Genomic DNA, 26,160 nt, shown 5'->3' with positions numbered 1-26,160 from the left:
TCCCACCAGACTGTCACCTTCATCTATGTAAACATAAAACTGGTTTACCAGAGCTTCTGGGCAAATATATGATGGATCCAATTCTTAGAGCCTCCTGTCTGTAGGTCTGTAGGTAATGCTGCAGTCATTTTGGATTAGTGATAAACGGTCATGAAATTAGAAACAGGTTCCTCCAGCTTTTTACAGAATCTGAAAAAAATAAAACACACACACACACACACACACACACACACACACACACAAATATGTGCACCCAGAAAGTGTGAGTCCAACTCAAACATCATAAAATAATACACAGTGCATGCTTAATGGTATGCAGGACCATATGAACATATTAAAAGACATTGCCTGATGCCAAAGTCAAGTATGGTTTCAACATTGTAGAAATTTGGAGCAATCTTAGCTTAAACTTGAACTAATGACATAGGTTTACGTTTACCATTGTGATAACAGGAAAAATGTTTTACTTTTTCTTCATCTTTCTCCTTTAAAATAGTTGATAAATGATGTTTTGCCAGTTTATTAGCTTTGGAGAAAGGATTATAAGACAATAACCACAACAATAATAATGCTGAACATTTAAACTGTGTCAGAAAGTTTCCAAATACTACCTCATTTAATTTTCACAACCATCCTATAAGGTGGGTAAAATCACAATTATCACCATTTTGTAGTAGAGAAAATTAAGTTTCTAGGCTGTAACATTATTAATTCATGGTCACAGACAGAGCTAGTATATGGTGATGACAGATTTTAGCAAAACTTATTTGGGAATAAGGTGATCGATTCAAAAGTCCCTGAACTGGACAACATCCCTGTATTGAGCATACTAGACTTTTCTTAATTAGACAATTCGGTCTCTTCTATAGAAATTATATCCCACTTCTACTTTGGAATGGCAAGGATGGGCTTCTTTCAAATCTCCTGGGCTCTTCCTAAGATGTGAGGCCCTATTTCATTTTGTCTCTTGTTCTTTTTTTTTTTTTCCCCACAGACAACACTGTTACTTCTTACAGCTCTAGGATGTCCAATCCATAGAAGCGCTATCAGTCTCAGAAGATTTATAAACAGGGTCATGATGGTCTTCACTTTGTGGTGAAGCCCCCATGATCTCTTTATTCAGGTATCCCAGAAACTGACACATTGGGAGACCAACAAATTATTACATAGACTCTGTAACTCCTAATATCCAATTTAAAGAGATCCCCTTCTGTGTTATTCTACTTAGTCATTCAAGCAGAAAATAGATCCAGCCAGGGACTTCCCTGAATATCAAGATATTAACCTTTTCTTTAAAAAAATGAGGTGGGGGGCACCTGGGTGGCTCAGTGGGTTAAGCTTCTGTCTTCGGCTTAGGTCATGATCCCAGGGTCCTGGGATCGAGCCCTGCATCGGGCTCTCTGCTCGGTAGAGAGCCTGCTTCTCTCTCTCTGCCTGCCTCTCTGCCTACTTGTGATCTCTGTCAAATAAATAAATAAAACCTTTAAAAAAAATGATATTCACCTTTAACAATACGTCTTTCTATTTCTTATTATTGGGGAATTTGGCAAGTAAGACATAGACATCTAGGGTTTTTTGTTTTGCTTTTGCTTTTGTTTGTTTATTTGTTTTTTTGAGGTAAAGTATGTGAACTTTAAAACTCCAAAGCATTAAGCACATATTCAAATTTGGGAGCTAACTCTTCCCTTCACTCTGACTTGACCAGTATATGAAAGTCTTTATCCCCGTGATCATCTCTTATGAAATCCTAGGCAAAGATTTCTATATATTCATAACAGATAGAAAATATGTGAATGATTTGATACCTAAATGGTAATTATCACAAAGCTGAAGTAAGCATTTATTAATATATGGTTTCAAGGGTAAAAAAGAAACCCCTGAACTTCTTATATTCATCTCTCACCTGCTCACAGAGACCATAAATTATTAAAGTTAATTATAGAGTCATTCCTTTGATTTAAAGCTCCTAGTCTGGGGTTAAAATTCAAATGCACCTGGGAATGACAACACACCAAGGCTTATAAATCACAGTGTGATGAGATAACCAGATCTTCTCAGGAAAATGTGTTTTGATAGGGCTGAATGCTAAACAGAGATGGTAGTGTGAGCACAAGGAAAGAAAGGGGGAGGGGTATGCTCAGAAATCTTGGAAAAGCCTTCACAAATTCATGACAGTCTCTTTACATGCTTACTCTGATCGATAAGGTCATTGTTCATAGTGACAGAGACAGGGAGGTGAGTCTAATCAGAACACTAGTCATTCACTGCTGCCAGTCTGGAAAACTGGCATATAGTGTGGCAAGTTAGCATCATGTACAACAAGCAACACTGAAAATAGGAAATGATGAAAGAGATTCTCATAAGGACACAAACCCCCAAAATAATCAACTGATTTGAGGAGGAGGGAAGGAATCTGAGAAATCATTTATTCTGTATATCTCATCAAAAATTGTTAAGAGGCAGACACTTGGTGTGGCTATAAATCCATGACCAGAATGCAAGTTAACAATTCTTCATAAGCAAGGCCCTCATGCTCTCTGTTTTTGGGATTTGTTCAGGCAATGACAGATCTAGGTTAGCATACTAATCACCACCCCAGATGAAATGACCTAATACCAATAAATAGCTTTTTTCATCGTAATAGGCCTTGACCTTGAATCTGAAATGGATCACATTCCAAATAGTTTAGAGAGTTAATAATATTTGGCGATGATGATGATGATGATTAAAACAAACAAAAATTATGTCTATCATTTCAGCCTAAGTGTTTTTCTGGCATTTTCCAAAGTATAAAAAAGTGAGTCTCTGAAGCCTCTTTATGCAGAAACCATTCTGGTACATATGAATTGTCCAAATACAGTCAGTTTATGCTTACTGAAGGAATCATAAATTTGAATTTCCTCACTTAAGGTTTCATAAAATCTCAATACCACACTCATGTAAGAATCTTAACATTTAAAATGTTGTGCAACAGAAAGAAATAAAACCAAAGACAGACATGATTGATTGCATATTGTGGAACTAAATTGAATCATTGACTTGGGAGCAAACTTGAGGAAAGGTAAACAAATTAATCAGTTTGATTCTCATTTTTATGCTTAGGCATGGTATAGCAGTACTTGCTGAAAGAGGAAATGGTGAAAACATGGATTGGCCTCAGGAATATTGGAGTGAAATACAAAGAAAGCTAACTCCTAGTTTATTGTTACCAGTAGCAGAGGAGTTTTATTTACATTATCTCATGCAGCATAACAAAAGTCTAGCTTGATTTTATACTCCAAGCTCCTGTACTAATAAATTATGTAAACAATTCCAACTTCCAGACTGCCCGTGCCTGTCTTTGCCCTTTTGAGGCAGACTTTTGGGGAAAGTGAGTTTTAGGGAAACTGAGAGTCTCAGGGAAATTGGGACAAATCGTCAGAAGAGAGGCTTTATCTAAGCAACATAATGCCCCGTTCAGTGGAAAAGCTAATGGGGCCCTGAGGCAATCTCTTCCACAGGGTTCAGTAAAAATGATCTATTTGAGTCAATGGATTGATAAGCTCTTTCTATCATTTTTGTTTCATTTCCCTTCAAGATCTCTAAAACACAATTTATTTAAGGTATTAAGAATTGAATTTTATTTCCTTGTGTGAAGTATGCTTAAGCTAACATTTTGACTATAAAAAATATGAATAAAAGTGCTGCTTTACAAATATTTCAGTGCTTTACAAATTGCTATTGTGGAAAAGCGATTCAAGGAATATTGAAAAAATAAAACTATGCATAATTTTAAAGTTAAATATGTGTGCTAGATACTGTGTATGATTAATTAAATTACTGAAGTTCATTTTGAGCATTGTAGTTTACTAATTTCTTTCCCAGGTAGTATTGAATCTGGGGCCTTCAGTAAACATGGAGGGTAGGCAAATTTTTAATCTAAAAGAGATAATAGTGACATTTCAGGATAGCATTGAAAGTATAGATTGCTCTAGGCATACATTTAACAATGTTTATTCTTCCAATCCATGATCATGGAATGCTCTTCCATCTTTTTGTGTCTTCTTCAATTACTTTCATGAGTGTTCTGTAGTTCCTCGAGTACAGATCCTTTACCTCTTTGGTTAGGTTTATTCCCAGGTATCTTATGGTTCTTGGTGCTATAATAAATGGAATTAATTCCCTAATTTCCCTTCCTATATTGTCATTGTTAGTGTATAAGAAAGCAACTGATTTCTGTACATTGATTTTGTATCCTGCCACATTACTGAATTTCTGCATGAGTTCTAGCAGTTTGGGGGTAGAGTCTTTTAGGTTTTCCATATAAAGTATCATGTCATCTGCAAAGAGAGAGAGTTTGACATCTTCTTTACCAATTTGAATACCTTTTATTTGTTTTTGTTGTCTGATTGCTGTTGCAAGGACTTCTATTACTATGTTGAAAACAGTGGCAAGAATGGACATCCTCGTTGTGTTCCTGATCTCAAAGGGATGGCTGTCAGGTTTTCCCCATTGAGAATGATATTTGCTATGTGTTTTTCATAGATAGACTTTATGAAGTTGAGGAATGTTCCCTTTATCCCTATACTTCAAAGTGTTTTAATCAGGAATGGATGCTGTATCTTGTCAAATGCTTTTACTGCATCAATTGAGAGGACCATGTGGTTCTTCTCTCTTTTCTTATTGATTTATTCTATCACATTGATTTGCAAATGTTGAACTATCCTTGCATCCCATGGATAAATACCTCCTGGTCATGGTGGATAATCTTTTTAATGTACTGTTGGATCCTATTAGCTAGGATCTTGTTGAGAATCTTGGCATCCATATTTATCAGTGATTCTGGTCTGAAATTCTCCTTTTTCATGGGTTCTTTGCCTGGTTTAGGGATCAGGGTAATGCTGAAATCAGGGTAATTTCAGAGTCTGAAAGTTTTCCTTCTGTTTATATTTTTTGAAACAGCTTCAGGAGAAAAGGTATTTTTTTTTTCTTTGAATGTTTGGTAGAATTCCCCAGGGAATCCTTCAGGTCCTGGGCTCTGGTTTTTTTTTTTTGGGAGATTTTTGATCACTGCTTCAATCTTGTTACTAGATATTGGTCTATTCAGGTTGTCAGTTTCTTCCTGATTCAGTTTTGGAAGTTAATAGGTTTCTAGGAATGCATCCATTTCATCCAGGTGGCTTAACTTATTGGCGTATAGCTGTTGATAATAATTTCTGATGATTGTTTCTATTTCCTTGGTGTTAGTCGTGATCTCTCCCTTTTCATTAATAACTTTATTAATTTGGGTCCTCTCTCTTTTCTTTTTCATTAGTTTGGCCAGTGGTTTACTTTGGTTGAAAACCGGTGGGATATGGCAAAAGCAGTCCTAAGGGAGAAATACATAGCCATCCAAGCCTCCCTCAAAAAAACTGAAAAATCCAGAATACACCAGCTCTCTTTATACATTAAAGAACTGGAGAATCAACAACAAACTAAGCCACCCCCAAAAACAAGAAGGGAAATGATCAAGATTAGAGCAGAGATCAATGAGATAGAAACTAGAGATACAGTAGAACACATCAACGAAACTAGAAGCTGATTTTTTGAAAGAATCAATAGTGGCAACATTTCAAAATGCAGCAATAGTAAATGAAGTTCAGGAATGCTGAGGAAAATTAGTAAATCAAAGTATGAGGACCTGAACATAGGTGATATAATTTTAAATATTAAAAAATGACTTTAAACACAGTCTTGTGTGGATAAAATATATAATGAAGAACATTTTTATATTTAAGATAATATTTAGTGTCAACTCATCTAAAGGTATAAGCATGTTTTTTTGGAAGATCTAATTGGCTTCATTAAATGATTCATGAATTGGGCAGCATCCCTTCTAGCAAGTAGAGTGAAGCTACTGGTATAAACATTTTTTAAGTATAAAGTTATAAGAGATATGTTCTTTAATAATACAAAGATACATACATATGTATATATTACATACACATATGTGCATTTATATATCATATGCACATATATGTGTATCTGTCTATATATCTATATAACATGATAGATATAGATAATCTACAAGTATGAAAGCTGTTGACCTTAAGAATGGATTATGAACTATGGTAAGCAGGATTCTTCATGGTTTAGAGTCACTAAATACTATTCAGGATATGGTCATTTCAGATAATTAAATGGACAAAGCTGTCAGAATTTTATTCATTTTTCTCAGATACTTTAATTTCAAGATGCAAAAATCTTACAGCAATCCTTTAAAATAAAGCATTTGCTAGCTATAGTAAAGAAAACTCCTTTTTGTAAATAAATTAATCTACCTATCACTGTCAACTGAAAAGAACTGGAGTAGTTGCTCAGAGCACAGGTTAAACATCAGACAACCCCAAGGTGAAAGAATGAAGTATCATAGAAGTCTTGATGAAATTAAAGATGGACAGAAAGTTTTCTATAATCTGTTGTCATGAACAATTACAATCATTGTGAGGTACACGCACGTGCACGCATGCATGTGTGTGTGGGTGAAGGAAAATGAGAGATTTAGGGCTTCCAGTCTTTATGTTAATATTTTTTAGGAATATAGCAAGATATTGGGATTATGCTCTCATCAATTACAGTATTCTGAAAACGTCTTTAAGATCCCTTCACCTTGGCATGTGGACAAATATATATAAAACGAAAACTGGCTTGTTAGAAGTGCAGAGCCATTTTTCTCTAAAGAACTCATGACACTGTCTTCAGATTTTGCATGTAAAAGAAATCAAAGAAGGAAGCACATGGGACATAATGCTAGATGCACTAATATTTGCTTAACCTTAAAATTGACTTTGGAAAGAACAATTTCCCAGGGAATATGGAACCCTTGAAATAAATGAGGCAACATGTTCAGGAAGAAGCTGTGTGACAAGCTTTCCATAGCTTTGACCTTAAAGGTAAACACAAGGCCAAAGAACCCCCTGGTGTTCTTGGAACCAAACCTACTTAAATGAACAAATTTGCTAGATTCACATTTAGAGAGGGCAGTGGATATTAAATAGAGACACTGAAGAGTAAATGAAGGAGAAATGAGACTTGAACTTTGTTACATGGGTAAGTTTCTAAGAAAGAATGTTCTTCCCAATAGTAAAAATTTCATCCATCTGTGGGAATAAGAACCATAAAGCAAAGAGCTTATGCATGAAGGAGCTTCAATTTATATTTCTACTCATCTCCTAGGTCTGCTTGGGTTTCTAAGACTTGGCAGAAGGTATGGTGTCATCTTGGTGGGCTGAAGTGGAGATTTACGCTCTGTCTTAGCCAGCTTTCAAGTTATATTTGTACAGTCTGGGTTCTTAAGAAAGCTACTTCTTAGCCCTGGCAAATTCAAGGCTACAGTAAGGCATTTGGTACACTAGTTAACAACAAGAAAGTGGATTATAATCATGGAGATGGGGTTCTTTCTACACAAATGCTTTTTTCTGTTTTTCTGAACACTTCAGTAGATTGAACATTTGACTTTGTTTTGAATTATGTAATCCCTCAGGAGATTTAGCTGGTGGAATTTTAACCCTTTCTACCAAAGCAAACTCTCAGCTGACCTCTGATTTTCCCTAAAGGAAAAAAAAAAAAAAAAAAAAAAAGAGGTTTTTAAGCTTCTTTGGGAAAGGTTAGTTGTGGGTCACTGACAATGGCAGAATGACATGGTGCCAGTAAATGACATGACATGAGTGATTATGAAAGAGCTAAAAGAGAAAACTAAGTGATGGTCCGATCTGTATGTATCAAAAAATATCATCTGTTTCTAATAATTGCTATATATATTTTTCTAACTCAAGTTTTATTTCAAAGAGAAAGACACTGGAGCATGTTTGTATCACCACATTTTCAGGGCCCACACTAAGAATGTATAGCAGTCCCCCCTTATCCGTGGGGGATACATTCCAAGACCCCCGTGGTTGCCTGAAACTGCATATAGTACCAAACACTATATGGCGATAGCTCAGTTTAGTGTACTTCACTTTATTGCACTTTGCAGACATTGCATTTTTTACAGATTTAGGGTTTATGGCAACCCTGAGTTGAACAAGACTATTGGCACCATTTCTCCAACACCATTGGCTCAGTTCATGTTTCTGTGTCACATTTTGGTTATCTTCACAATATTTCCAGCTTTTTTATTATTGTTATGTTTGTTGTGACAATCTCTTATTAGTGGTTAAGACTGGCTGAAAGCTCAGATAATCAATAGCATTTTTTAGCTATTTTAAAATTTTTAATTAAAAATGTACATTGCTTTATAGACATGCTGTTGTATACTTAATGGACTGCAGTGCAGTGTAAACATAACTTTTATATGCCCTGAGATACCAACAAACTCAATTGACTCACTTTGTGGTGATACTTGCTTTATTGTGGTGGTCTGGAACCAAACCAAAGTATCTCCAAGGTATGTCTGTATATACCACATTTTTTCTATACATATATATATACACACACTAGAGTTTAATTTATAAATTAGGCACAGTAAGAGATTGACAACAACAATAATAAAACAATTACAACTACATACTTTAATAAAAGTTATGTGAATATGGTATCTCTCTTTCTCAGACTATTTTACTGTATTGTAATCATCCTTCTTGTAATGATGTGAGATGATAATATGTGATGAGATGAAGTGAGGTGAATGCTGTAGGCATTGTGACATGGCATTAGGCTACCTTGACCTCCTGATGATATGTCAGAAGGAAGATTATCTGCTTCAAAACTATTTGACCTTGGGTAACTGAAATCGTGGACAGAGAAACCTCAAATAAGTGTGACTGGACAGGGAAGCCTCGAATAAGGGTGACTGGACAGGGAAACCTTGAGTAATGGTGGTTAGTCAGGGAAACCTTGAATATAAGGGTATTGACTGTATTCATTAATGAAAACTGTGAAGATTTACATTGTTTCAGAAATTGCATGGACATTTCTAGTTCAATCTGGCACTGATGAAGTAATTATTTGTAGTGTTAGAAATAACAATATTACAACAAAGTTTGCAAAACTCTCAGTATAGGAATGTCTTTTTAATGCTTCCCAGTCAATGTTATTTAAGTTGCAGAAGCAGAAACTCCATGTTCTTATCCTAAGTCATCATGATTCATGATTGAATTATTATATATAGGAAATACCTTACCTAAAGAGGGTTTTGCAAAGCCAAGTAAATCAAGTACTGCAATGAAGTCTTTTTGCTGTTAATGTTTATAACTGAATTTAATGGAGTGAAAGGTTAAGAACTCAACAACTCTGTGATAGTCTTAGCTTTACAAGAGGAATATTGCTTAGTTCAGGTGTTAACTGAGGTCAGCAAACAGCCCAGATTATTCATCTGCTGTCTGTCTCTGGGTTGCCTTTCATTGATGCTGTGTTCAATGGAATCCCAGTTGCTTCTTCTGAGGATCCTGACATGTATCACTATTAGAAAATGTTAGCTCACTGTACAGAGTTTTGTCTGTTCTTGTCTTTATTAATATAAGATCACTAAACTGTAATTTTTGTGTGGTTTAAGAAAGTTGCTGTATAATTAACTGTATATTAGTTTCCTTTATTACACTTTACTATATTATAGGTAATCTAGTGTTCCTTACCTACATTTGTTTAATATCTACATCTAGAAGTAGACTAGACTCTAGATTATGTGTAATGAGAAATCTTGTATCTTTTCCCATGATTGAATTTGTATTACCTGTTTTAGTGTGTAACAAATGTGAACACTCAAAAAATATTTCTTGAATGAAAGAATAACCAAGATCCACAAGTTCCACAAATTTGTATTTTTATTCTGATGTCAATTTAATAAATATCATGTCAGATATAAGTATGATACCTTTCTTTTGCTGTCACTTTCCTTTGTCTTTCTAGTTAAAGATATCAGAGTCAGATTTCTGTATTTCAATCATGAACTCAATGAGCTTAACTCTAAGATAAATTATTTATTTACTTTTCATCTCAAATTATGATAATATTAAAACATATTAAGGCTATTGTGAAGATTAAATTAGTTCATATATATATAAACCCTTTAGCACAGTAGCACTAAATAAATGGAAAATATGAGCTCTTACTATTGCAACTACTAGTGCAACTTACTAGTGCAATCATTATTATATTAGTATCAGAATTTATGTGATGATTAATCTTATTTTCATGGAAAAAACTTTTGCTTCTTATATCAATCTTTTCCAAAGTGGTTTCTGAGAATTCCATATTATTAGGAGTCTGCCAAAATGATCTTCCTTTAATAAATAAATTCCTTTAATAAATATTCCTTTAATAAATATAAAAATAAAAACTCTTATAAAAGATACAGCAGTTTTTACAATGAGTTATTTTTAGGAGTTTATCCCAATTTCCTATTTAGACAAAGCTACCTACTATAGCAAGAGGAAAGTCCTTTTGGTTAGCAGGGCCATGTTTTCAAATTGTTGTGGAAGAAACTGATTTTTTTATTATGGAAATTGGAAGTGTTATCTGAGCTTAAATACTGGCAAAGCCTTTTATTCCTCTGTTATTTTATTTTACTTTTTTTATAATCAGCTCACTCTTCTACTTGAGTATAAACATTATCACTGAAAGTCCATTTAAGAAGGGGAACAAGGGCACTTTATAACTTTCAAAATATACTTTGACAGTATTTCCCCAGCTGTAAAAATAAGAATAAAATTATTTCCTCAGGTGATAGAAATAATTTAGGAGAAGGGAAAAAGTGAATCATAGGTTATTAGAGCTGGAAGCAACCTTACACGTTATCTTGAGCAGAGATGGCAACTACATTTTGGCATTGCCACAGCTCTCACAAACCCATGCCCATGACATTCATCTGTAGTGAGTCTTGAGGCTCAATACATTTGTTCTCAGACCAGCACCCTAGACATCCACAACTATTGACTGAAGCTGCTACTCAAAATGAAAACTATGTTTCATCCTTGAGTCCCTATTGATCTCTTTGTTTATTAAATATAATTTTGAAAACCAAAGACTATATTTTGACTTTTTCCATGTCACAAAAATTTTATAGTCGTTTATTATTTATGATTTATTTATTTATTTATTTTTAATAGTCTGCAGGTTTTCTGGCTCTGATTTCAGTATTCTAATACCTTGAAAAAATGATCATGTGTGAATGAAAAATTGGATACTAGCAATAGGCAGAAAAATATCCTTAATCAACTTTGATTCTTTTAAATTTATTTCCAGAGAACTCCAAGTATTTTACAATAGGCAGATGGGTACACTGGAGTGGGAATGCATTTAGCAGTAAGAGGTGATGGAGTAGCCACAAGTTGCAAGGAAACCATTGGTAAATATGGGAAGAGACCATGTACAGTTAATGATTCAAATGGAACACTGACAGGTCTTATTATTTTTGAAATCTCTTGAAAAGCTGCCCTGGTATCAGGTTTTACTACCAATCCCACAGGTAAGGAAGATTGTAAAAAGTTTCACAAATGTTTGGAAAGCTTTCATCAAACTTGGTCCAAACTTAGTTAAACATTTCATCAATGTAGCTTTATTTTCAGAGTCTTAATATGAAATTGTTAGTTTTCAATTTTTTTAATGATTTGGAATGTGTCTAAAACAAGTCAGTTCAACTGTTTGCCTGTAGTGAGTACGTTAGAGTGTGTTAGAAATGTTAAATTAAAATCCAAGGATTTGGAATTTCTGAATCATTTACTTAATTTCTTTGAAATCCTATTTCCTCTCTTATGCCATGTAAATGTATTGCACAGAACAATTCTTTTCCACACACAATTTAAACCATGCCTACAGATATTCCTAGCCAGAGGAGAATAAGCCATCACAAATGCTTTGCTCCATCCCTTTGTCAGCCCTAACTTCCTGAATTTAGTTCTTGTTCTGAGGGGGGAGTCACTACATCTGTTAACATGTGGTGATCAGCTTGTGGATAGCAAGCAAACCAAGTGCTGAAGTGTAAGAGAAATGTTAAGAAAAAAGGAAACCAGATTGTTAGTAGCTAGTGATCTGCAAGGTGAAATACCAGAACTTGCACTTGAAACCACAAAATAAGAGGGGGTTAGGGTGGTTAAATGTCTGATAATACTGGAGAAATATAAATATTCCAGGCCTTTGCTGGATTTCAGCAAATAATCTGTAAGGTTGAGAACATTTTCTAACTTCAAAGGTAAATTCAGACATCATTTTTTAGTGAGCCCAGACATAAAACATAATGGCAGAATGATATAATAGTCAAAAATGTGCAGGTTGCCATTTGTAGATGAGGTTGTGAGGATGTGGGTTTAAAATGATTGGGTAGTTGTTACAGTCAATACAAATTCAACCTTTCATTGGATTTCAAAATCTATTATAAGCTTTGTCTGTTTGTACTTCTGGATTTTTTCTTTTTTTTTTTTTTTTGGTTGTTGTCAACTTGGAATCATTTCTAAGGTATATCTCTTCATGCACTCTGAAAGTAGTTACCTCGAGTTATGCTTTGTATGTTCTCCAACAGGACACTTGTCAATCTGTATCTTGGAAACAACAAATAAAAATTCATTCAATTTCTTCACTACACAGTGTTACTATTGTAGAGTTTTCTAAGGGCTCTTTTGAGAAAGTCCAGAAACATTGCAAAGCAGATTGCCTGTAGAACAAAATTCCTCATGCTTTACCTGTGGGAAATGTGTACTAGATTTAATACATATCATTTCTTATGTTGCCTATAATACTCTCTTAAAAGTCTACAATTTATCAGGGTACAAATATGTGGGTATGTTTATACACTCAAAAATATATATGCAAATATATAACATGTGTTCTATGCCTTTTAGTTAATGATAGTTATTGAGACTATTCAATAATTTTATAACAGACAAATTTTAAATTTTCTTTTTGTCAACCTAAAACAATTTAGTGGGGCGCCTGGGTGGCTCAGTGGGTTAAAGCCTCTGCCTTCGGCTCAGGTCATGATCTCAGGGTCCTGGGATCGAGCCCCACATCGGGTTCTCTGCTCCACAGAAAGCCTGCTTCCTCCTCCTCTCCCTCTCTCTCTGCCTGCCTCTCTACCTACTTGTGATCTCTGTCAAATAAATAAATAAAATCTTAAAAAAAAAAAAATTTAGGTCCAAGCTAGAAGCTTTCAGTCTACTGGTATTCTAGCTACCTCCTGTACTATATAATTTCATAGTTAATTCTAATTAAGGAACTGAATGTTATTCCAGTTCTGAAGTTATGCTAAAGGAATTTCAGATCATTCCACTGTTTGCTTTCTTTTTATTTGCTCAAATTTATCCTTTTAAAATGTTGCTTTAGTATCTGTAGTTCCAGAAAGTAGCAGAATTTCCTGGACTACTATTTTAGCATTGTGGAATCAGGTATTCTATTTGGTATGGACTAGTCTCAGAGATTGCACTTCAGTTTTAAAATACAACTAGCTGTGAGAAATTTTGAAATTGTATTGACTATGAACATCTCTATGTTCACGAGGGCTCAAAGTTACTTAGAAAATTCTTTGGGGGAAACTACCTTAACCTGAACTCTTAATTCTTGGAAGGTAGGGATTCTGCTTTATTTAACACTGTATCCTTAGCACCCACCATGCATGGCACATGGTGAATGAGGGTTTGGTGAGATAGATGGAGCAGAGAGGAACAGACCCTGACATCACAGCTCTAACTAAATGGAGACATTAGCTTTGGCAAGATGTACCTCTATGAGGTTTTACAAGCTAGTCTTTGTATTCTGATGAACTGAAATAATCCAAATTCCATAAGGGTACCCTTGAGCAGCAATTATTTCTATCAGGTTTTGGTGATAAGATTACCCGATTGTAAAATATGTTATGATTTTTTTTATGGTGACTTGCCAAAGAATTAAAGATAAAGCAAAAAAGATTTTTTAGAAAAAAAATACAAGTAGATCTTACTCTTAATAGCATACTAAAATTATTTAAGGGAAATTTACCATTAAAAAAACAGAAAAAATAAGCTAAAATATCTTAACATTCCTAGCTGGATGTATTTTTTTTTCAACTTTGTTGAGATATATAGTTGACATACAACATTGTCATAAGTTTAAGATATATGACATATAATTTTATACATTTATGTATTGCAAAATGATTACCACAATAATATTAGCTAACACTTCCATCCTGTTACAAAATTATCATTTCTTTTCTGTGGTGATAATTAAGATATACTCGTATAGTAACTTTCAAATACATAGTAGTTTTATTGGCCATAACCACCATGCTGTACACTAGATCCCCAGAACTTGTTAATCTTATAACTGGAAATTTGTACCCTTTGGCCAATCGCTCCCCATTTCTCCCATTTGCCAGCTCCTGCTAAATACCATTCTACTCTCTGTTTCTCTAAATTCGGTTTTTTTTTCAGTTTTACGTATAAATGATATCCTACAGTATTTATATTTTTCTATTTGACTTTTTTCACTTAACGCATGACCTCAAGGTTCATCCAAGTTGTTGCAAATGGAAGGATTTCCTTCTTTCTTTGCTAAATAATATGTATATACATCTATCTATCTATCATATATATCTATTACATTTTCTTTATTTATATATAATTTGTATATAAAATAATAATATGTCACATCTTCTTTATCAACTTATCCATTGATGGAAATGTATGCTGTTGTCATATCTTGGCTTCTGTGAACAATACTACAATGAATATAAGAATGTGGATATGTCTATGAGATCCTGATTTCAAATCCTTACATATATACCCCGAAAGTAGGACTCTTTTTATCATACGATAAGTCTATTTCTACTTTTTTGCAGAACTTCCATACTGTTTCTGCAGCAGCTGTACCAATTTAGATTCTTACCAACAATGCACAAGAATTCTCGTTTTTTTTCTATACCTTTGACAATAGTCTCTTGTCTTTTGATGATGGCCATCCTAACATGTGTGAGATGATATCCTCTTGTGGTTTTGATTTTCATCTCCCTGATGATTAGTGACGTTGAACCGCTTTTCATGTACCTGTTGTCCATTTGTGTGTCTTCTTTGAAAAACTCTTCAGTTCCTCTGTTCATTTTCAATTGAATTTTTTCTGATAAGTTGTATGAATTCTTTATATATTTTGGACACTAACCCCTGATCAGATACACGATTTACACATATTTTCTTCTATCCCCTAGGCTGACTTTTCAACTTGTTGATTATTTCTTTTGTTGCGTAGAAATTTTTAGTTTGATGTAATCCCATCACATATGTATTTTGCTTTTGGTTTTTGTGTTTTTGGCTTTATATCCAGTAAATTTCTGCAAGGAGGTTTCTCCTTATATTTTCATCTAGTTCTATGGTTTCAGGTCTTTAAGTTTCAGGTATTCGACCATTTCAAGTTAATTTTTGTGAGTGGTATAAGATAGAGGGCCAATTTCATTCTTCTGCATGTGTTTATCCAGTTTTCCCATACCATTTATTGAAGAGACTATCCTTTCCCATTGAGTTTTCTTGACTTCCTTGTCAAACATTATAAACAGGGTTTATTTCTGGGCTCTTAATTCTGTTACACTGGTCTATATATCTCTTTTTAATGACTATTGTACCATACCATTTTGATTACTATAGCCTTATAATATAGTTCGAAATCAGGCACTGTGTGCCTCCATCTTTGTTCTTCTTTCTCTGGACTGCTTTGGCTATTTAAGGTCCTTTATTGCTCCATACAAACTTTAATATTATTTTCTCTGTCTCTGTTAAAAAGGTCATGGGAATCTTAATAGAGATTGCCTCTACAGATGGCTTTAGTAATATGGGCATTTTAACAATATTAATTTTTCTGACATGAACATGGTATGCCTTTTGTTTGTGTCTTCAGTTTCTCTCATGAATGTGTTGTGGTTTTCAGTGTATAGTACTTTCAGCTCCTTTGTTAAATTTATTTCTAAGTATTTTATTGTTTTTGATGTTATTGTGAATGGGATAGTTTCCTTTATTTCTTTTTCAGATGTTTTGTTGTTAGTATATGGAAATGCAACTGTGTTCTGCATATTGATTTTGTATCCTGAAATTTTGTTGAATTTGATTAGTTCTAATGGTTTTTGGTGGAGTTTTTTTTTTTTATTTTCTATATATTTTCACCTGCAAATAAAGACAATTTTATTCTTTTTTTCCTATTTGGATTCCTATTTTTATTTTTTTCTTGCCTTTGCTCTGGCTAGAACTTTCAATATAATGGTGTGTGGGAGTGGTGAGAGCACTCTTCTCTTGCTCCTGATTTTTTTGCACTGAGTAGGATGTTGACTGTGGGTTTGTCTTATGTGATCTTTAGTGTGTTAAAGTATGTTCTTTATATAGCCAAGTTGTTGACTGCTTTTATCATGAAAAAATATTGCATTTTATCAGTTTTTAAAAATTTATTGAAATGAACATATGATTTTTATTTTTCAGGCTACTAATGTGGTATATCATATTTATTGATTTGTGTATGTTGAACCATTCTTGCATCCGAGGAACAAATCCCGATTGATGATGGTCAGTTATTCTTGTAATGTGCTATTGAATTTAACTTGCCAATTTTTTGTTGAGAATTTTTGCACCTATATTTATCGGAGATATTGTTCTGTAATTTTCTTTTCTTATAGTATCCTTATCTGGTTTTGGTACTGAGGTAATTCTGGCCTCATAAAATTAGTTTGAGAGTATTTTCTCTTCTTCCATTTTGTGGAAGAGTTTGAGGGTTAGCATTAATTCTATAAAAGTGTGGTAGCATTCACTAGTGAAATCTTCTGGTCCTGGACTTTCTGTGTTGGGAGGTTTTTGATTACTGATTCAATCTCCTTACTCATCATTGGTCTGTTCAGAATTTCTGTTTCTTTAAGACACAGTCTTGGTAACATGTATTTATAGGAATTTATCTATTTTTCTATATTATCCAGTTTATTGGCAGATAATTGCTCATAGTAATTTCTCATGATACTTTCTATTTCTGTGGTATCAGTTTAATGTCTCCTTTTTCACTTATGATTTTATTTTTTTGTTCTTCTCATTTTTTTTGTAGCCTAGGTAAATGTTTGTCAATTTTATTTATTGTTCATTTCTTCAAAAAATAGCTCTTACTTTCATTCTTTGTTATTGTTTCTTAAATTGTTTTTCTGACTATTTCATTTCTGTTTCTCTATCTCTGATCTTTGTTACTTCCTTACTTATACTAACTTTGGGCTTATTTCATTTTCTTTTTCTAGTTCCTTGAGTTATAAAGTAAAGTTGTTTATTTGAGCTCTCTCTTGTCTCTTAATGTAGGCCTTTATCACTATAAACTTCCCACTTAGGACTGCTTTCACAGCATCCCATAAGCTTTGCTATATTGTGCTTCCATTTTTATTTAAGGTAAGATGTTTCTTGATTTCCTCTTGATTTCTTCTTTGACCCATTGGCTGTTAAAGAGCATGTTGGTTTATCTCCAATATTTTTAATATTTTCTAGCTTTCCTTTTGTAATTGATTTCTAGCTTCAGACCATTTTGGTCAGAAAAAATACTTGGTATAATTTAAGTTTTCTTAAGTTTGCTAAACTTATCTTGTGACTTTTCATGTGATATATCCTGGAGAATGTTCCATGTTCACTTGAGAAGTATGTGTCTTCTGCTCTTATTGGTTGGAATGTTCTGTATATTAACTCCATTTGGCCTAAATTATGGTTTAAGTTCAAAATTTCTTTGTTGATTTTCTGTCTGGGTGATCTATCCATTTTTGAAAGTGGAGTATTGAAGTTATTACATTTATTTACAGTTATTACATCTATTTCTAACTTCATGTCTGCTAGTATTTGCTTGATATATTTAGGTTCTCCATGCTGGATGCATATATATTTATGATTGTTACATCTTCATGAAGAAATAATCCCCTTATCATTATATAATCACCATCTTTTACTCTTGCTACCATTTTTTGACTTAAAGTCTATGTGGATAGATATAAGTATAACTACCTCTTATCTCTTGTTTTCCACTTGCATGCATGAAATATCTTTGTCAACCCTTCACTTTGATCCTAAAACTTGTAACTTAAAGCTAAATTGGATCCCTTTTAGACAGCATACATTTAGGTCTTTTATTTTTTTTTTAATTCATCCAGTCATTCTATACATTTTGATTTAGAGACTTCAATCCATTTACATTTAGAGTAATTATTGATAGATAACGATTTACTCGTGCTATCTTAATTGTTTTCTAGCTGTTTTATAGTTCCATTTTCTTTCCTTCCTTTTTACCTTTCTTTGTAAATTAATTTTTTTCTGTAGTGTAATATTTTGTTTCTCTTCTCTTTTGTGTATCTTTTATAGATTTTTATTTTATGGTTCCCATAAAGCTTACATAAAACATACCAAAATACACATATATATGTTTGTTTTATGTTGATAAGAATTTAATTATGATTACATACCAAAACTTTTTTACTCCACACATTTTATATTTCTGATGTCACCACTTATATCTTTCTATAATGTGTATCCATTAACAAATTGTTGAAACTATATATTTTTTAAATATTTTTGTCTTTTAAACTTTATACTAGAGTGAAGTTAACACGTCCACATATTAGTGTTGGGACATTTGGAAACTGACATTGTTTTCTTTACCAGTGTGTTGTATATTTTCATATGTTTTCATAGTACTAATTAGAATCTTTTTTGTTTCATCTTGAAGACCTCCTTTTAACATTTCTTATAAGGCAGATTTAGCGGTGATGAATTCCTTCAGCTTTGTTTATTAGGGAAGATCTTTATTTCATCTTCAATTGTGAAGGGCAGTTTTGTTGTATAAAGTATTCTTGGTTGGCAATTTCTTTTAGCACTTTGAATATATCAGCCCATTCTCTGCTGGGCTGCAAGGTCTCTTGCACTGAAGTCCACTGATAGCCTTATAAGGGGGTTCCCTTGAGTGAGTGATATTTTCTTTCTCTTGCTGTTTTTAAAATTATCTCTTTGTCTTTGTCTTTAATTTATTATTATGTGTGTTGCACTAGGTCATTTTGAGTTGAAAGTTTGAGGTGCCTATTAGCTTCATGAACTTGGATATCCAAATCTCTCCCTGGGTTTGGGAGGTTCTAAGCCATTGTTTCTTTAAATAAGCATTCTATCCTTTTCTCCCTTTCTTTCCATCTGGGATCCCAATGATTTATACCTTTGATTTTTTTATGATGTTCTATAAGTCCTATAGGCTTCCTTTATTCTTTTTCATTGTTTTTTTTTTTCATTTTGCTCTTTTGATTGGATCAGGGGCCAGTTTTAGACACATTCCAAGTGTTGGGGGGCTAAGACAGGTAGTAAGAGCCAGGGCCAACTATGGACTCCCTGGCAGCTCTGGAGGATTTGGCCATTTCCTATGGCTACATACTCTCCTCTCTGAAATACACACTGTAATGGGTTGGACTAGGGTCATGTAGGTACACAAGTGGAGAGGCTAGCTACAGTTTGGTGCAGTGGTATGGCCAATGACAGCAGCCAGGGTCTGATCTGTCCTGAAGGCAGTGAGGGGCCCTCACTATGAATATATTCACCCATAACCACACTCTCTACCCCTGTGCCTGTGTGCTGCAGTGGAGGTTGATGACACATGTTAGGCCAATGGTATGTGTTGCATGACTGGAGGGACAGCTCAAACATGGGCACAGTGGTTAGCCAGGGTGTCCCAGGCTGGTATCCTGCACATATGTAGCTGCTGAAGCCTGACCTGGCTGCAACTGTAGCTCTTTGGCTTTAGTGGGAGTGTCAAGGGACTCAGGCAGCTAGTGTCAGTGATGACAAATACTTGGGGAAAGTATTTTGGGAAGGAAAAGCTGGCAAGATTTACAGGGGGCCCATGGTGACAGTGCTGTGAGCCTCATGAGTGGCAAAATCTCTGAGTTTGTCTGCAGAGCAAGTGTCTGTGAACTATGATCAATCCTACTGCATGTCTGCTAACCTCTACTTTTCTTCCTTGTGCTAAGCTGCCTCAGTGTCTCAGCTTTGTTGGTCTCTGTAGGATGAAACCAAAGAAAGACCTTTGTGCATTGCCCCATGAGGGTAAGGAAGCTGTCTCTTCACCCTGTTGTTCTTTTCCTGGTGAGAGGAACTCTTTCTAGCTAGGAAGATCCTTGTTGATGCTGAACAATGTCAGTTTAGGGGATGGGATGATGCAGGCAAAATGAAATGGTCTTCTTATACAATTATTCCCAGTTTTGTTTTTTGTTTTGTTTTTGTTTGTTCTAGTGCTGCTAGGTTCTTAGTTTGTAGAGGTCCTTGGAGCTGTTTTTGCTCATGGATATCTGTCCAGTTACTGATCTTTATGGGGGGGGCATGGAAGCTGGGTTTTACTCTGTTGCCTTTCTCCCTGCACCCCACCCTTAAAACTAATCTAAGATATTAATTTTTGAAATACTCCTTTGAAATTTTACATCTCCTTAATTATATCACTCAAGGTTTTAAGTAAAAGCTTTAATAAAATGATAAAGCAGAAGAAAACAGTTTCATAAATATGATGAGTCCTGACACTTTATTTGGGAAGAGACTTGATTCATGAACTCTGTTAGGGAAAAGTGTCCTAGAAAAGATGGGAGTATACACACTTGGTGGTTCCTACATCATCAGGTACCCCTGACTGCCTATGGAACTTATGATGTATTTTTTAATACTTACTAATAACATTTATCCTTAAGATTTCTGTTTTAAAAAGTACTTTAAATAAAAATGCTTTACTTTCCTACAAAAATAAAATGTGAAATTTCTGCAGGCTAAAGAACAATATATACATATAACAACCTATGTATCTTTGTGTGATAGTGCTTAGAAGTGGCTTATACTTAAACTCAGTATCACTTTTTTTGACACTAATTTATTTATTTGAATCATTTGATTGTGAAATAGAAAATCAGGTTAGTAATCAATACAATTCTGAGTCTGAAGGAGACTTAGATATTATTGTATAAAAGTTTCATTGACCTCAAGATAGTTTAAGTCATTTCACTTTTTTTTTTTTACTGATTACCTGCTATGTTTCAGGTGCTCTTCTAGACAATGCACAATCAGTGTAAGGAAACTTCCCTTGTAAGTTTTGTCATAAGTCAATGAGTCAGCGGGACACTGTGAAGTTCATTAAGCCCTTCTGTGTTTCTTTGGATTTGCCTTTTGCAATTTTCCCACATTCATCTCATACATTCCTTTTCTAACACCAGTAAGTGATTTGAGACCTTCATTTTAGCTATTACCAAATTGTTATAAAATATTTTAGTAGCAAATATTTTGTGTTTATTTGCTCAACCTGATTATCACTGTTTCCAGAATAATCTTACTAAATCATGAATTTAATCATGTGTATTCCTTGCTAAAAAACATTTACCTATCTTTGCCTATAAGAGAAGCCTATTTTCCTCACCGTAATAGTCAGGACCTATTATGATTTAAAACCAGAATACTCTATCAAGCATACTTTGACTCTTCCCTTCAACCACTGATCTAGACCAACATATTTGTTATTGTCCATGTATATCTTGAATCTTTCTCCTACATATTACTTATTTTGTTTTTTCTGCTGTTAGCATATCTTACCTCATCTTTTGTTGTCTGTACCTCCTTGCCCTTTAGTTTACAGTAATGTCTTTGATCTTATTTTCTAATCTGTCATAGTTATTTGCATATGTATATTTTCTCTTCTACTGTACTTAAATTTTAGGGAGCAATGATTGTGATTTTTTTGGAGTTTACAAATATATCTTTGCAATCACAATGAAGAGTAGAATATTTAATTAATATTTGATTATTTGAATATAATTAGGGGGGAAGAGAATAGTAGAAAGTCCAAAAACATGTGGTTTGGTGCTATAGAAGCAAACAGGGAAGGCTTAGCATAGGAAGGAAAGAACAACTCCTTGACAAAAAGGAATTTGTCCTATCTGAAGGGAGACATGATATCTCCCTAAAAGAGTGAAGAAGGGACATAACAAGCATTCATTACTTACTTCACTATTTTGTTTAGACAGAATAAATAGACATTAAGTTAATGCCTTCTATAGTTTGCACTAGATGATTTAGGTTTATAATGGCAAAGAATGTCAGCCTATATTTCTCTTTATATTTCATGAACCCAGTGGTGCTTTAATAAATATTTATATGATGGTAAAAACTAAAATAATATATTTTATAATCAAAGTACTTCTCTTTTGGTGACTAGGGCAGGTTTAGTGATAAAATTCAGCAGTTATCTATTCCACTTGAACAAATTAGACTCTAAAATTCTATATTAGAACTTACAATAAAAAAAATTTAAAGATTTTATCTATTTATTTGACAGATAGAGATCACAAGTAGGCAGAGAGGCAGGCAGAGAGAAAGAGAGGAGGAAGCAGACTCCCTGCCTAGCAGAGAGCCGATGCAGGGCTTGATACCAGGATGCTGGGATCATGACCCAAGCTGAAGGCAGAGTATTTAACCCACTGAGCCACCCAGGCACCCCCAGTCAAAAGTTTTTTAACATTTAAAAATTCATGTTAATTCACTGGGATGCATCATACACACAACCCACAAACACACACTTTTTTCTTTATTTTTTAATTAAAAATTCAATTATTAAATTCAAGAAATAGGCTGGAGGAGAAGTAAAAAAATATTTTAAATTTTAAAAAATTATGAATAATTTTTAAGAATATTTTCCCACCACATCAACAACTTTGGAATATTGAATCCTAATGCACATGTTCCTTGCTTTGACATGCCTGTTCAACTTTCCCCCATCACTTGAATCATGATTGGGAAAGAGATGGAAATTACATGTATATATTGAACATATAGGACTGGAGAGAAAAAGGAATAGTGTCCAGTCAGAAAAAGAGTTGGCCAAGTGAGAGTCAGGGAGCCCCCACTAGCATTACCAAACTATAAAAATGGTGTCATCTCATGTACATCTGTTCTGGGATTCCTCTGAGGTCTTGATTAGGGTGAAGGTAAACTCTTATGAGCCTTGGTTTTTAAAATTGTGAAGTTTCCAATTAATCCCCACAGTCTCCAAACATGAAGTTCTCTTGTGACAAACCATAATGATACAGTCTTTCTATCACTTTCCTGGTTTAAACAGTTAAGCAGAAAACAAGCAATATTTGTATATACATGAGAGCACCTCTACATATTATTTATGTCAAACTCATCATGAGATAGGCACGTTGATATTTGAAAAGTTTCCCTGGGTACCAATCATCAGCACTGTACTTCATCCTGGTAGCTATGTTTACATGCATATAAATTATCCCAAAATGTGTTTTTGCTTTGTTTTGTCAGTAAAAGTCTATTTATATAAAGTTCCATATTTTTATCTCAGATATTGATTTTTAAGCTGGATCATTTGGACATTTCCCCCCCCACAATCTGAGGTTTTTCACACATTTTGCATATATAATCAGTGATTTTCTGTCATTTCTCTACCTCTGTCATTACTATAGGTGTTTATTCTTTTTCACATTCTCATCCAACTATTAAAGATATCTCTGGCTAATCAACAAAACATATTCTCACTTTTTCTGCTTTTTTGCCACTTCTTCCTCAAATATTTTTTCAAAGGTTAAATGTTACAGTCTAGAAACATCTTGAGCACATAGATGTATCCATGATGTGTAGTAATTCAAATCTGGTATTAAAACTTTAGCATTGAGAAATTAAGCATGCAAGAATGAGGAAATTCCACACTTAAAATTCTCATTAGTAAATGTACATTAGAAAGATGTAGAATCAAAAGTCCTTAATAGGCACCTTAACAAAGGACTATTTTTTACAATGTATGTAGATTCTACATTTACATATATATTGTGGGGCGCCTGGGTGGCTCAGTGGGTTAAGCCTCTCCCTTCAGCTCAGGTCATGATCTCAGGGTCCTGGGATCGAGCCCCGCATCGGGCTCTCTGCTCAGCAGGGAGCCTGCTTCTCTCTCTATCTTTCTCTCTCTCTCTGTCTGCCTCTCTGCCTACTTGTGATCTCTCTCTGTCAAATAAATAAATAAAAGTCTTTAAAAAAATAAACATATATTGTGTAATACTCAACATCTTTTTTTAGCATCTGAATGGAAGAACAAGTCCTAGACAACAAGGAGCTGGTCCTATCTGAAGGGAGACATGATATCCAAAAAGAGTGAGGAAGGGACACAGCAAGCATTCATTACCTACTTCACTATTTTGTTTAGAAAGAATAAATAGACATTAAATTAATGCATTCTATAGCTTTCACTAGATGATTTAGGTTTGTAGTGACAAAGGATGCCAGCCTACATTTCTGTTTATATTATGTGAACCCAGTGGTGCTTTAATAAATATTTATGTTTATTATATATAAATATATATTTACATATATGTAAATTTTTTAGAATTTTTAATTTTTAGTGAAAGATTAAATTTGGGATTTCTGTTTTATTTTTTGTTTTTGCTATTGTATTTTACTTTAAATTTTAGGTAGTTAACACGCAGAACAATATTGTTTTCTGGAGTAGAATTCATTGATTTATCACTTAAGTACAGCACCCAGTGCTCATCATAACAAGTGCCTTCTTAATACCCATCACCCATGTAGCCCATCCCCCACCCATTTCCCTCCATCAACCTTGTTTCCTCCTCCTTTTTTTCTCTTGCCCTTTCCCATATGTTCATCTGTTTACTTTATTAAACTCCACATGAGTGAGATCCTATGATATTTCTCTTTCTCTGACTTATTTTGCTTAGCATAATAAACTCTAGCTCCATCCATGTCATTGCAAATGACAAGATTTTATTCTTTTTGATGACTGAGTAATAGTCCAACATATTTATGTGTGTGTATGTTTATGTATATTCATAAAGATATTTATCTATTTTTTGATTGCCATTTTTTATTTTTTTAAAACATTTGTTTTATTTATTTTCAGCATAACAGTATTCATTGTTTTTTGTACCACACCCAGTGCTCCATGCAATCCATGCCCTCTCTAATACCCACCACCTGGTTCCCCCAGCCTCCCAACCCCCAACTCTTCAAACCCTTCAGATTGTTTTTCAGAGTCCATAGACTCTCATTGTTCACCTCCCCTTCCAATTTCCCCCAATTCCCTTCTCCTAACTCCCCATGTCCTCCATGCTATTTGTTATGCTCCACAAATAAGTGAAACCATATGATAATTGACTCTCTCTGCTTGACTTATTGCAAAAACTCAGCATAATCTCTTCCAGTCCCGTCCATGTTGCTACAAAAGTTGGGTATTCATCCTTTCTGATGGAGGCATAATATTCCATAGTGTATATGGACCACATCTTCCTTATCCATTCGTCCATTGAAGGGCATCTTGGTTCTTTCCACAGTTTGGCGACCGTGGCCATTGTTGCTATAAACATTGGGGTACAGCTGGCCCTTCTTTTCACTATATCTGTATCTTTGGGGTAAATACCCAGTAGTGCAATTGCAGGGTCATAGGGAAGTTCTGTTTTTAATTTCTTGAGGAATCTCCACACTGTTCTCCAAAGAGGTTGCACCAACTTGCATTCCCACCAACAGTATAAGAGGGTTCCCCTTTCTCCACATCCCCTCCAACACATGTTGTTTCCTGTCTTGCTAATTTTGGCCATTCTAACTGGTGTAAGATAATATCTCAATGTGGTTTTAATTTGAAACTCCCTGATGGCTAGTGATGATGAACATTTTTTCATGTGTCTGATAGCCATTTTTATGTCTTCATTGGAGAAGTGTCTGTTCATATCTTCTGCCCATTTTTTGATATGATTATCTGTTTTGTGTGTGTTGAGTTTGAGGAGTTCTTTATAGATGCTGGATATCAATCTTTTGTCTGTACTGTCATTTGCAAATATCTTCTCCCATTCTGTGGGTTGCCTCTTTGTTTTCTTGACTGTTTCTTTTGCTGTGCAGAAGCTTTTGAACTTGATGAAGTCCCAAAAGTTTATTTTGGCTTTAGTTTCCTTTGCCTTTGGAGACATATCTTGAAAGAACTTGCTGTGGCTGATATCGAAGAGATTACTGCCTATGTTTTCCTCTAGGACTCTGATGGATTCCTGTCTCACGTTGAGGTCTTTTATCCATTTTGAATTTATCTTTGTGTACGATGTAAGAGAATGGTTGAGTTTCATTCTTCTACACATAGCTGCCCAGTTTTCCCAGCACCATTTATTGAAGAGACCATCTTTTTTCCACTGTATATTTTTTCCTGTTTTGTCGAAGATTAACTGAC

The sequence above is a fragment of the Lontra canadensis genome, unplaced genomic scaffold (genome assembly GCF_010015895.1).
Source record: "Lontra canadensis isolate GAN:19392208 unplaced genomic scaffold, GSC_riverotter_1.0 scaffold1, whole genome shotgun sequence".
Taxonomy (NCBI): domain Eukaryota; kingdom Metazoa; phylum Chordata; class Mammalia; order Carnivora; family Mustelidae; genus Lontra; species Lontra canadensis.
This window is presented reverse-complemented; position numbering follows the sequence as displayed.